Raw genomic sequence first — 14,247 nt, forward strand, 5'->3', positions numbered from 1 at the left:
AATCATATCCCTAGAAAAAAGGCTTGGGTCTTATTCAGGTTCTTATTTTATTTTTCAATCCTTATTGAAGATTGAAACTAAGATCTATGTGTTTAAAATCTATTGCTAGTTTTAACCAACCCACCAGGGAGAAATTAACCTATAGATCTTAAGAATCAATAACAGGTATTGATTTTCATTTCTTTGTAAGTGTTCATGAAGAGTGAGATATAGGGCAGGCACATTTTTATTATCGGAGAAGGAGAAAATTCTGGACAATAAGAGTTCCCATTTCCTAAATGCTGTCCACCAAAATGGCATGTAGTACTAACTTCCAGTGTCTGTGAATGTGGGCTTATTTGGACATAGTATCTTTGGAGATAGACTCAAGCTAATGTGAAGAGTCATGAGTGAGAAGCAGAACAAGTTCTTCTCTAGTGCCTTCTAAGAGAGCAAGCACCTGCTGACATCTTGAACTTGGACATCTGGCCTCCACAACCATGAGAGAGCAGGTTCCTGTTGATCCCAGCCATCTACGTGGCGTCATTTGTTACAGCAGCCCTGGGCAATGGAGGCAATAAGTACAAATGGGGGAAAGTAAGGAGTTGCGTGAAGCCATGGAAGCTGTGGAGGGTAGGCAGGAGAGGCTGGTGAATGAGTAGACTGAGGCTCCCTGGACTCCTGCCTCAGCCTGGCCTGAGGAGGGATGATGAAAGAATGTGAAGCAGACTTGCTTCCCAGCTACATGGAGATCTGAGGAGAATGTATTCATTTTACCTTACTTATAGGTAAATAATAATTCCTGAACTACTTCTTTTTGCTATTAGAAAGCATTTGTTTTACACCCTCGAACCTAGGATTCTTGGATAAAGGCTGGTTTGGGCTGTCGCATTTAGTTTAAGCTTTTTGAAGCAAAATCATCTGGAAACGCATGTATTCTAATGTGAATGGGGGATTGAGTATAACACTACTGAGTATAATAATAGTGACTTCATATAGGCTGGCCATTTTGTGAAGTGCTTTACACGTAGTAATCTAGTTTCCCCATGCTCTTATGATGAGGCACGGAGAGGGAGACTTTCAAATGCACGCTCCCCGGCACAATCCAATTCTCAGTTACATTATTAGTCTTACTTTGCAGTTGACAAAAAGAAAGCAAACCAGACTCCATGTGGCTGATTAAAGTTAATAAGAGCGAGGGTAAGGGGGGCAGGACTAGCAGTCATGCCTTCTTAGTGATGTCTGAAGTCTTCTAAACACCAAGTGTGAAAAAAAAAATTTTTTTTAATTAAAAATAAAACACCAAGTGTGTTAAATATACCAGAAGCATTAATTGTAAGATTCCTACACCTACAAGATCCTCCAGTCTGTATAAAATCCTACTATCATCAACATGATCCTAAATCTTAAAGAAATAAGAGATGTGTATCTTCTCTCAAAAGATTTTCTTGATCACAGTTTGAAATAAAAATCAACCAATAAAAGCGTTGTCTTGAAGTGAGATAGGAAGAAGGAAAGCAATATTAAAGATCCATGTCTGCTAATCTGTCGGAGTCCAATATGAACAGCCATGTCATCACAGGCTCACATGCCCTCAAATGAATAAAAATAATATATTTTTATAGGTAAATATATAGAAACAGTGACTGGAAAGATAGTTTCTTGGGGTGATGTCATGGGAGGTGGGTGCGTTGGGAGCTAATAATGAGTGTAAAGAAGAAGACAATGTTCTAGCATTGATTGTAGTGATGGTTTCACAACTCTGTTAAAGCTGTTTAAACTGTTGGACTGTCTAATTATCTCACAGGTGACTTGGACAGTCCCTCTCAGAAGGGCCACATGGAAGGGATGATAAATACAGGGTGTGATATAGCACTGATGAATCACTATCATCCAGTTCTTTAATAATCCCCCGCTTACTATTAGGTTTTTATGTTTTTACCTCATTAATCATGTTAGATTTGTGTATGTTCATTTGTATATTTAAGATTATTAGGTACAAGAAAGCCAAGCCAGATGACCCTTCAGAAACAGTAACAGGAGCAATGGTTCACTGAAGGTATGGGAAGGGGAATAGGGTGCTGATAGCATTCAATAGTATTGAAAAACAGAATTGTATGTGAATGGCTATATTGGATTGTGTAAGATATGGCAAAAACAAACAAAACCACCCAACTACTAGAGGGAAAAAAGGGGGGGTTTCCTGGAGGGTATGGTGGGGAGAAGGGGATAAAGGGGAGCTGATATCAAGGAGTTCAAGAAAAAGAAAAGGTTTTGAAATGGATTGTAACGGCAACTGTACAATTCTGCTTGATGCAATTGAACTGTGGAATGTTAGGATATCTGTAAGAGCCCCCAATAAAATTATTAGAAAACACCAACAACTGTTGAACGGTAGGTGTGAAATGTATGCCAATAAAATTTAAAAAGTTGAAGTACAATCTATTTTTTCCTCATGTAAACATTTATTCATACTTTTATTTAAAGAGAGGCAGCATGCTCATTAAGAACACAGATTCTGGTAGCCTGGACACAGATTCTCTCAAGACACTGACTGGGTACTCATGATGTTAGAGCCACTCCCCTGAACACTGGCTTTACCCATAGTCATCTCTTGCCTGGTCTCTTGTGGTAGTCCGACAGCTAATCTCCCCACCTCTGCCCTGGACCTCTTGCAGCCACATCTCTAATGAGCTTTTAGATTAAGGCAGTTCATGTTTCTCCTTTGCTCTCTCTGCACCCCATTCCCCAATAGTTTCCCATCTCAGCAGAAAGGCCACAACCCTAAGAGAGGTCCGTAGGGTCCACTGGCTTGTTGTGATGTGTCTGCTCTTGCTCGCATCTGCTATTATACTCCTCGCCCTAACTCCTCAGCCATATTTGCTCCTTGCTTTCCCTCTTTTCACGGATTGTTTCTCTAACAGATAGGTACCCAGGGATTTAGCTTCTGTTTTGATGATTCTGTCTTCCATGGATTCAATTCTATGCCTTTGTTCTTTCAGTGTGTTCTCTACTTCTGAAATTTTCGTGCTAATCTTAAAGATTGCTAGTTGCTGTTTTTATGTTGTTTTCAATTTTCTCTTTATTTTGTTACTTTGTTCTTATTGTTTTCCTTAGGAGACCTACATGTAAGTCTTTTAAATTCCTTATTTCTTCCTCAAGAGATTTCCTGCCTCTTTATTTTGGTCAACTATTTGAGCCCTTTTGTTCAGTTTCTTTGTGTGACTTTAAACCTCTGTTGTCTCTGAATACTGTGGTGTTGTAGATTGTATATTTCTTTGCTTCACCCTGATATCGTGTGATAGACGTGCTATTTGGTCACTAGTTTGACAACGTGGGGCACTCCTCAGCTATGTGTGAGTAGATGGGGTAGCTGGTGAAAGGGCAGGTATGATTCTCTCTCTGTGCATGGTAGAGCAACTGAGAGCAGGATGGCTGGATGTTGTCTACCTTCTACCATTGCTCTAGAGGTGCGAGAACAGGCATGGCACTTTCCCAGTGGACAGAGTGGCTTGTAACAGGTATGGAGGTTGATTGGCTAGTGAGGATGTGATTGCCAACACTCACCATATTGGGGAAGGGGAGAGGGGAGTAGGGGGATAAAGAAAGAAAAATAGTGTCATAGCAGAGGCAGTGAGCACATGCCACCTGATCTGCAGGAATCCACATTTCCAGCCACAGAGGTGGAGGGTGTGTGTGTGGCACGTGATATGTGGTAGCATGTCCCACTCACTACAGAGTTGACTGGTGGGTCATGGGGAAAGTGGACAGGCCTAGTGGACCACCAGGGGTGGGAAGGGTGATGGTGATGGTCATCATTGGCTGCTGAGTGAGTGGGGGACCACAATAGTGGTCACTAGTAGGATGTGAGTGGAAGAGAGGGCACTTCTCTGGTCACCAGCATGCAACCAGTTATCTGATTCTCCCAACTCAACACAAGCCTCCAGGGAAGTGAGGGGATGGAGGGGGTGAGGAGGTAGCATGGGGTGCCTGGAATCCAGCCACCACTCCACAGGCTCTCCACTCTGCATGGGTCCCCAATCTAAATGACCAGGGACCACTGATTCCAATGAACAGGCTCCTTCTCTGCTATGTGGTTGCTGGAGTCTCTGAAGTTCTCTCCTACTTCCCTGTACTTTCCCTCTTTAGATCTCGCTTATGCCCACCTTGATTCACTCAGGATTTGTCTTCCTGTTGGCTCTGCCTTGATTGAGAAGTCTATGCAGTTGTGCTTCTGTGCTCTTCAACAAGGAATGCTACTTGCCATTGACCAAGATGGTCAAGTTGTGTCAGACTAGCTGGCAGTGTACCTACACTCTGCTCACCTCTCTCTTTCTGTTTCTTTGATCTAATTTTTATCCTTGTGTTCTATGCTCAGAGTTCCAGGATTATCATCTGCACCTGCCTCACTTGGTTTCATGGGTCTTTTCTGTAGAGGAGCTGTCTGGTGTGTTAAACATTTGGGGCCATTTGGAGCCAAGTTGGCATTTTGGGGCCAGCCTCCTCTTCCTCCCCCCTGAACATGGCAGGTAAACTCTTATAAAGGTCCTGGATATCTTCCATTGCCCCTGCTTCCTGTGCTCATCCCTGCCTTCATGGTCTACGTGGCTCACTTACCTCAGGTCCCTGCTTAGGTGCCAAAGGGATCAAGGTTCCTTTTCCTTGTCATTAGGTCAAAGTCAATATCCACCCTCTTAGCCCTGGTGTATCTTTAATTAGCTGCATTTGACTTCCGATAGAGGCATCAGTGTGTTTTAAGCGTAGTGTTCATGAGAGCAATGATTCTGTCGCTGGCTCTTAGAAGAGGACTTGATACGCAGCTGGCATTCAGCAATATGTACTGGGTTCACAGCTGAATCCCTGCATTAACAGTTTATAACTCAATTATATTGACAAGAAATTACACACTGTGGAAATTATAGCCTATAAATGGTAAATAGCACAGAAGCTGGAATATGGTTTGCAGAAATAAGGAGACAGATAGCAATAATTTGGTACATATATTAGACTTTGCCATCCTGGCATGCTCGAGATTATTTTATATGGGACAAGGAAGAAAAGTTATAGTCTCTGCTTCTCTTTTGGCTATTGAAATTCCTCTCCCCGGTTGGAAGGGACCCTTCCTACAAAGAGCCTGCGCCTGCAAGCTTCCACAAGTAGGATCGACTCCGAGGTTTCGATCTGAAGCTGTCCCCACAGCACAACTTGACATGGTGGAAAATGTACAGGTGCTCCTCTCCAAGCTGGAGGAGAGGAGGCCCTTCGCTAATGTCCTGGCTTCTGGCCAACATCAGCAGAAGAAACCAGAATGTTGTACAACTGAAAGTCTTCAGTCTTCAAATGTAAGTTGGCAGCCTCCTCCAGTGGCTTGACTCCAGGGATTTGCTGTGTTCCCTCTCACAATCCAGAAAATAGGAAATGTGGGTGCCAGGCTGGCATACACCTACCACTCAGCTGGCTTCCGAGCACCTGTTCTTGGAATCTTTTGCTGTGTGCTCAGAATATGCAAATAGACTGGCTTATTAGCAGAAGGACAGCACCCGTGACTGTAACTTAGTTGCAGAAAGAGCTGATTAACTCTTACCAGGACCTTAGGAGGGAAGGCCTGGCGGTGTGGTGGGCCATGCGTTGGGCTGCTTGCTCATCACAAGGTCAGCCACTCAAGCCCACCAGCAAGAGAAAGATAAGGCGTTCTGTCCAGTAAAGACTGACAGCCTCAGAAACCCACAGGGGATGTCTTACTCACTGCTATATGGTTACCCTACATCAAAACTGACTCAGTGGCAGCGAGATTTTTAAAATATATGTTATTCATGACCTAGGTGACCTTATAGCTTTTTATATTTCTATCATTGACTCCAACTCTTTCGTTCCCCCCTTATAAATTTGAATAATTGTATACATGTGCTTTTAGGTTCTTAAGTAATAAGTGAAGAGGGCATATCAACTCAAAAGCTAAAATCTCACCATGCAATGATATGTACAACATAAATTGTATGAATGACAGGGACTTCAATGCAATGCTCTGCCCACCACAAGGACTCACAAAAGGGCCTCTTAGGTCAATTCCTATGGAAACTGGGTTCTAAAAAACTTAGAGCTTCCTCCAAGGTTCTAATTAAGTCACCTTTATAAATAGTCTTTAGAACAGTGGTTCTCAACCTTCCTAGTGCCCCGACCCTTTCATACAGTTCCTCATGTTGTGGTGACCCCCCAACCATAAATGATTTTTGTTGCTAATTCATCACTGTCATTTTGCTACTGTTATGAATCGGGTGACCTCTGCGAAAGAGTTATTTGACACTCAACGGGGTCAGGACCCACAAATTGAGAACCACTGCTTTAGAAAGATTTTTCCCCAATCAGAAAGCAAGACTGCTCCAGCATCTCTTTCCCTTTCAAACGTTACACATGAAAACATTAACTACTAAAGGGAAAAGCAGCATGAACTTGTATGAGAAACAGACTTTTATTTGCAGCCGAAAGCTTCAGGCTAAAACCAAGCCCTCAAGACTGACTTTGCCAGAAGGAACAATGTCAGAATGCACTTGGGGTGCTCTTTACAAGTGGTGAAAGCATAGACGATGTCTTTTACATGCACAGGGGTTTGTGTTTTTATCTACTGCCACTTTCTGCCTCTACGAAAGAACAGCTCCAGGCTGTCAAGGCAGATGGGGAGGTGTGGGGTCCGTTGTTCTGCTGTAAAGGGGCTTGCAGGGGTTTGGCTTTATTCACACACTCGACAGAGGTTGGCTAGCCACGGGAGCTTAGTGTGACCATTCTGCAGTGATGACATGACAACTCATGAGGCATGTGTGTTTGCATATGTGTGTGTGTGAGAGAGAGAGAGAGAAGGAGTCCCGGTGGTTTCATGGTTAAATATTCCGCTTCTAACCACAACTCAGTGACCCTGCCTGCTGCTCTCTGGGAGAGACAAGAGACGGTCTGGTCAACTACTCCCTCCCTTGGAGATGTAGCCCCCAGCCCCCTAGGGGACAGTTGTATGTGGTCCTATTGGTCACCATGACTTGGAATGGACTCCACAATGGGAGATTTGGTTTGGTTTAGAGTGTGTGTGTATTTATATATCTTTGTCGATGTGCGTGTATGTATGTACCATTGTCTATCCATTTGTGGGCATGCATGTACCTCTGTCTACCAATTTGTGTCACTGTGGTGGTTTGAGTGTTGTTAATCTGATGGAAATTATGCCTATTGCATTTCAAATAACAGCAGGCTCAAATGTACCAGTGATTGTGTGGATGGCCCAGAACCAGGCAGCATTTCATTCGACTGTAAATAGTCTCAATCCATCCAGAATTGGCTGATATTTAGTTTGGGCAGCGCTTTGGGACAGGTATTGGACTCTTAATTGTAAGGTTAGTGGTTCAAACCCACCAGCTACTTTGCAGAAGATGAAGCTGTTTCTTCCAGTCAAGATTTGCAGTCTTATAAACTATATATGGTCACTGTGAGTCAAAATTAACTTGATGTCAGTGATTTTTAACTATCTATCGGTGAGAGATTGGGCAAACAAATAATTATATGTCGCCATGAAAGAATACCAGCCCAAACTCGAACTATTAATACATGAAACAGCATAGCTGCATCTCCAAACCATTACATTGAGCGAAAGAAGCCAGACATAAAAGAACATATGCTATATTGTCCCATGGACATGTAATCCCAGAAAAGGTGAATAAATTTAGAGGAACAAAGAGAAACTCAGAGGCAGCCTAAAGACAAGTTTTCTACAGAGACACCAAGAACTTCTCTGCGGTGTTAGTCATGCTCTAAATCAGAACGATGCCTGATGGTACACTAGTTTATAGGGTTTTCAACTCTCACCAAGTTGTCAACTTAATTTTAACTATAATTTACCACAAAGAGTTGTTTTACAAAACAGTATTCTTGTCCAGATCCAGTTATTTCCTGCAAAAGATGCAGATTAAATGAGGTGGCGTTATGGGATGTAAAAATTTGTTGACAATTTTTGAAACTTGCTAAATGATCAAGAAACATTAATTGCACCCTTTCAGAGTTCCTAATTAGAAAAAGAAGTAATACTTTCAAAGGCAGTGATCTGTCAAATAAATACTATAAAATATATGACTAAAGACAAGATGATGATTCAGCAGGCTGTTGTCTGAGCACAAAGGAGGCTGGTCCTATGAAAGAGCCTTGAGAATGCTGTGGCCTGAGTGTTGAGCTACTAACCAGACCAGACCATCAGTGGTTCAAAGCCATGGAAGAACGATGAGGCAGTTTCCTCCCATAAAGAATGACAGCCTCAGGAGCTCTAGACAGGGTCCCTATGAGTCAGCATCACTTGACAGCAGTGTGTTTGTGTTTGGGGTTTATTTGCAAGCTCTTCCCTCTTTGGTGATCATAAGATGACTTGAGTTTCAGAATGCCCTTGCTAATTGCTTCTCCTGTACAGCTCACTTGTTATTGTGCTCGTCTGGCACTTAGCTGTTTATTTCCAGTATTGCTCATTATCGTCTTAAGAACAATTTCATCATGAATTCATAAAAGCAGGAACCATGTTTGCTGTCTCAACTTCATTGTTGATTTGTATTTAGTAATTCCATAAATTTGAACATGCAATTGGTGACTATCATTCTGTTCTTGTACTTGAAGAAAGCTTGTCTCCTCAGACTTATTTAGTCAGTAATTTATATTTAATAACTCCCTTTCAAAAAGAACAAATAAATTACCAGTTCATTTATTAAGAGAATCAACTATGTGCTCTAGGATCTTTTCCCTCTCTTTGTGTATTCATAGACTTGGATGATTGATTTATTCACTAATTGTGTCGGCAATAACCATATATTGGATTTCTACTCCTGGTCAGACACTAAGTTAAATGTTTAAAATAGATAAGATAATCAAATGTTCATATTCTAGAATGGAGGTCAAATAGAGTAACTAACTTCAAAGCGTAGAATGAAAGAATCAAGAGAAGGACTGGGAAATAAAGATGGTGTATCCGATGAAGTTTAAAAACAAAATAGTGATCAATGTACTCATCAGCCAGCATACAAGTTGACAATAAAATGTAATATTGTTTAGCTATCTGGATAAACATGGTCTGTAATTGATACAATAAACAAAGGTTGGGTCACTTCTTTCTCTCCGTGACTGTTCAGGCACCTAGAGTTACTCCTAACATCATAAAACTTTTTTGCCTCGAAAGCCTGACCATCAGCAGTGAACCAGTAATCATGATGTGGTAAGAGTCTGGCCTCTTCTCTTTTGGATCTTGGTGGGATGCCATGGTGAATGGGCCACTTTCTTCCCAGAGCGGAAGATTTTGACAACTGAGTAAGTTGATCGCTTGTCTTCGGTTGTGCCTCTTTATATATTTCTCTGAGTGCAATTTGATCTAAGAAAGAAATCTGTCCAAATTGGCCCTCTTTTCCAAAAAATAAATAACGTTAGAGGCAGTTCCTTCGAGTCATTTAAGCTTTCAATTCTGATCATTAAGCTTTGATGGGAGAGCTTGACCACTGGGAACACCATAGTTAGATGCTTGGCTGAGAACAGAAAGGTTGGTAGTTCAAATCCACCAGCTGCTCCATGGGAGAAAGGTGTCACAGGCTCCTTCCATATGGATTTACAGCCTGGGAACTTTTATAGGGAAATTCTACTCTGCCCTACAGACTCACTGTGAGTTGGAATCAACTTGACAAAGGTGGGCTTGGTGTTTGGTTTGGGGGTCAGTGTAAACTTTGGCAAAATAAGGCTTATTTGTTTTCCATGTTTCCTTTACCTACATCTCTCCATCATCTGATCATAAATCCCATTCAATCAAAAATCCAAGTATTTATGCTGTTTCCAGTGTCAGGAAATGTCTACATATGGATTTTACCCCCTTTTCTGTCCTAGAATTTCCCACCTCATATCCTCCATCCACACATTTCATGTACAAAATTCTAACCTATTCCCCAGCTCCTAATTTAAGTGTCATATCTTGGAGCTGGAATCTCTGGGTGGGGCCATTGGTTAGCTAATTGACACGTGAGAGGAGCAAACCCATCACCGGAAGAAAGGGCTGGTACTGTGGGTACCAGACCAAACCCCAAAACCCAGCCTCTGTAACCCTTGGAGCCCAGTTCTCCTCTGACCCACAGAGCTCTCAATTTGTAGCACAAACTTGAGGAGAACTGAATGCTTAATTAATGAACCCGCTGGCTGAACCTATGAACAAAACCAGATCAAACACAAGTGTTGACTTGGAGAAATGGAGGGTGGTGGTCTATGGGGAGGTTGGGGAACAAGGAATCAGGTTGTGGCTGGGATATTGGAGGGTTTAATTAGCGGTTTGGATTATTGAATGCAAGCATGATTATCTGAAATTTAACCCCATACCCAATTTACAATAAGACCCCATTTACAAAAGAGGCAATGAACTAAATTTGATACACAGGGTGTTAGTTGATGGCTGATCATAAGTCATAGAAATAAGTCATCTAGGTGAGCTTAAAGTATTTCAGTATCATACAGGGACAAAGGCCACCCAAGCATTATTTAAGGAAAGGGACTTAATTCCTCTCCTTGCTTATTATTGATTAAAAGTCTCAGATTCAGTGAGGTTACGTATTAACTGGTAGATATACATTCTGGTGGAAATGTATTTTTTTCTTTTCTAATTCAACCGATGACCCACCAAAGTAACCAGTTCATTTTAATTTAGCATTTCTTTTTTAAAAATTGCCTTTAAATCCCTAAGTACTTAAATTTTCTCTTAATTTATCATTGCATCTTATTGGCATTCCTTACTAATGACTGAGACAATTTTATACGGGCCTGAAAGTTATGAATTACCTTTGGGCACTGACAAAGAATGAACCTATATACTTTACTTTTTTAATGATCAGAGTCATAAGTTCAGCCATCTCCTTCTCGATCTGGTACGTGTTAACACTAGATTCTCTCTCTACCTGGCCACTTGGGACTTGAAGATGGTCATCTCTATACTAGAGGTCCATTCAAGATTTCAAAAGTCTCTTCTGAGCCAAATTTTAAAGAACCTAAAATCAGAACATTTTCACCCATGAATGAAAGTGGTGTCAGTGAGAGAGAGAAAATTTAAAGATCCTGAAAAGAACTCTAACAGATTTGAAGTGTGTTAAGTCCTTTCATTGCCATAATAACTAATGGGACCTGTTCAAAATGGACCATTTGAATTATTGAAATGCTTTTTAATTGAGCCAGTTGTTCTTCAAATGTACTTTTGACAGGTACTTATCTATAGTTGGCTTCTTGTCAGGCACACAATAGGATTAGTCTTTCATGGAGAGTACACATGAAGCTGAAAGAGAAACAACCCATACTGTTTAGAGTGAGAGCAAGGTTGCCATAGGTTGAAAATGGAAAATTCTAAATAACTAAAACTACATGAAATAAGCATATTAGTAGGGCCCAGTATAGGTCATAAAGAGTTCTCTATAAAAGGATTCTTTTGAAATTGCTTAAAATGAGACAGGCATATAACTTAAAATATGTATAATACCAGATTAATCATTCAGGGGTTCCATCAATCATGATTTTGCTTGTTCTTTATTTATAGGCTAATTAAAGAATAATCATGTTTAGAAAATAAATTGTTGTTGTTGTTATTGTTAGGTGCCATCTAGTCTGTTCCTACCCATAGAGATCCTGCCTTTGCATGATGGAACAAAACACAGTAAGACCCTGTGTCCTCCCTACAGTTCTTCCTGTGTCTCAACCACGATTGTGGCCATGGTGTCAATCCATCTCTTTGAGGCCTTCCTCCATCTCACTGCCCCTCTGCTTTACAAGCATGATGTCCTCCTGCACAGCCTGCCAGTCTCTCCTGACAATAAGTCCAAAGTATGCCATCCTTGCCTCTAAGGAGCACTCTGTCCATATGGAGGGTACTGCAGTAAGGTTCACTTTATATGCAGCTATGGGTTAATATAATAACGCAGACCTATGGCTATCCATTTTATTCCAACTCATAGCCACCCTATAGGACAGACTAGAACCGAGTCTACAGGGTGACAGAGGAGCCCTGGTAGCTCAATGGTTCAATATTCAGCTCCTAACCAAAGGGTTGGGGATAGATTCAGCTGCCAACCACAGAACTGGCAGTTCCAACTCACCAGTCAGTCCTGGGGAGAAAATGTGACAATGTGCTCCATTTAGATTTACAACCTTGATGAGATCAAGGGCTCCAGGAGAAAGCAAATGTTTTCAGAATGATGAGGGCAACAAATGTCCTTGACACAATGGATGGATAGATGTATGGATTGTGATAAGAATTGTCTGAAACCCCAATAAAATGATTTTTAAAAATGTATAACCTTAGGAAAGGTCTACTTGTCTTTAGAGTCACTATGAGTTGGAATTAACTAGACAACAATGGATTCGGGTTAGGGTCATCTTTCGGAAATCCAGTGTCATCTACTTCTCCTCTGGAGTGGCTAGTGAGTTTGAACCACTCACCTTTCTAGGAGCAGCTCAGTATTTGGCCACTGCACCACTGGGGTGTCCATGAGTTCCTCGGTCATGAAAATCACGATGTGTTCCACACACAGGCATGCTGGCTGTCAGAAGAGGCCCAGTAGAATTTTGGCATCAGAATCATGGATTGATTGTAAACCAGACAGCATGTGAAACGACTCCTCTGAAAAGTTATTGATTTGGTTCATCTGCAAACGTAGTCAAGTGGGGAAATGTTTGCTTTCTACATTCGCCTGTAGCATATTGAATTTAGGAGATTAAAAAGTCTATATTATTTATTCATCTATTTCATGTTTCTATTATTCTTTTCTTTCCTTCTCAACCTTCCAGGTTTTCCCTTTGTGTTCTTCCCTCCTTCCTGTGAGGGGTTTGTTTAGCTTTCACTTGGAGAATGCCTTCAGTGTGCTTTCATTCCTGAGGAGGGTCTTTGTTAGAGGACTCTGGACTGAGCATTCTTGTCGTCGGGATTTTAAGCGCGGCGGTCTACTTTGAGCCTTCAGAGTTGACTCTGGACTGAGCATTCTTGTCGTCGGGATTTTAAGCGCGGCGGTCTACTTTGAGCCTTCAGAGTTGACTCTGGACTGAGCATTCTTGTCGTCGGGATTTTAAGCGCGGCGGTCTACTTTGAGCCTTCAGAGTTCAGCCTGGCAATGCTGCTATCCTTCAAATATTTATCTTTTTTTCTAACGTGATGTGTCACTCTTCTGACTGCTTTGAGACATTTTACTTTAACTTTGGTTTGCGGTCATTTAAAAAATAATGCATAGAAGGATAAGTTTTCAAAATGGTTTATCTTTCTTGGGGTGTGTGTATGTGCTGAGTTTCCTGTCATTTAAAAATATTTATGTCTGCATAGGTCCTGAATTACATAGGTCAAATTATATATGCCATATTTGGGGAAATTTGGATCTACATTTAAACGTTTTTTCCTACACCAGTGTTTTTCTTCTTTACTTCTGTGATAGGAATGTCAGCCCTTTGATATTGTCCCAGCATCCCCTAAGCGTCTGGGCTATTCCCTTTTCATTTTTCTCAGATTAAATTATTTATCATGCTTCGTTTTCAAGTTGTGTTTCATCCGTCATTCTCATTCTGGTCTTGGTCTCCCCCAGTGACCTCTTAAAAAACATTTCTGCTGTACTTTCCACTTCAACAATTTCCAACTGATCCTTTTTAGAGCTTTTATTTCTTATCTTTTATCTTTTCTGCTCCTCTTGAGAATTTTTTCCTTAGTTGTTGGAGCGTGATTAAATTTGGTGTTTAAAATCTTTGTCTGATAATACCACTATCTGCCATACCTTAGGGTGGAATAACTTTTTCCTTTGCTACCGATTTTTTGTTTTCTTGACTCTGCTGATTTAGTCATTTTTAATTGGGTCCCAAACATCTTGATTATTGTGCTTTGCATATCCAGCTATATTTAATATCTTCTGGGTAAGTTTGTCCTTGGTTGTTCTTGTTTATGTTAGTAGGTGATCAACTCTATTAAATGTAGACTGCAAGTCCCTGGCCGCCTTCCATGAGCTCTGACAAAGGCAGGGAGAGTAGACGTGCTTCACGCTAAGGGGGAGGGAAACAGAGGCTCTTTGTGGCTGGTGTCCATCTGTTACAGAGAAAGGAGTGGCACAAGGGCTCTGCCCCACAGGTCACCGAGCAATGGAGGGTGACTTGAAGTTTCGCATGTTCACCTGGTGGGGGCAGGAGGAATACCTTGGATTTCATCTCTCAGGGTTTACAGCTGCAGTGCTGGTGACATGGTAGAGGGTGCACGAGTAACAC

The sequence above is a fragment of the Tenrec ecaudatus genome, chromosome 15, assembly GCF_050624435.1.
Source record: "Tenrec ecaudatus isolate mTenEca1 chromosome 15, mTenEca1.hap1, whole genome shotgun sequence".
Taxonomy (NCBI): Eukaryota; Metazoa; Chordata; class Mammalia; order Afrosoricida; family Tenrecidae; genus Tenrec; species Tenrec ecaudatus.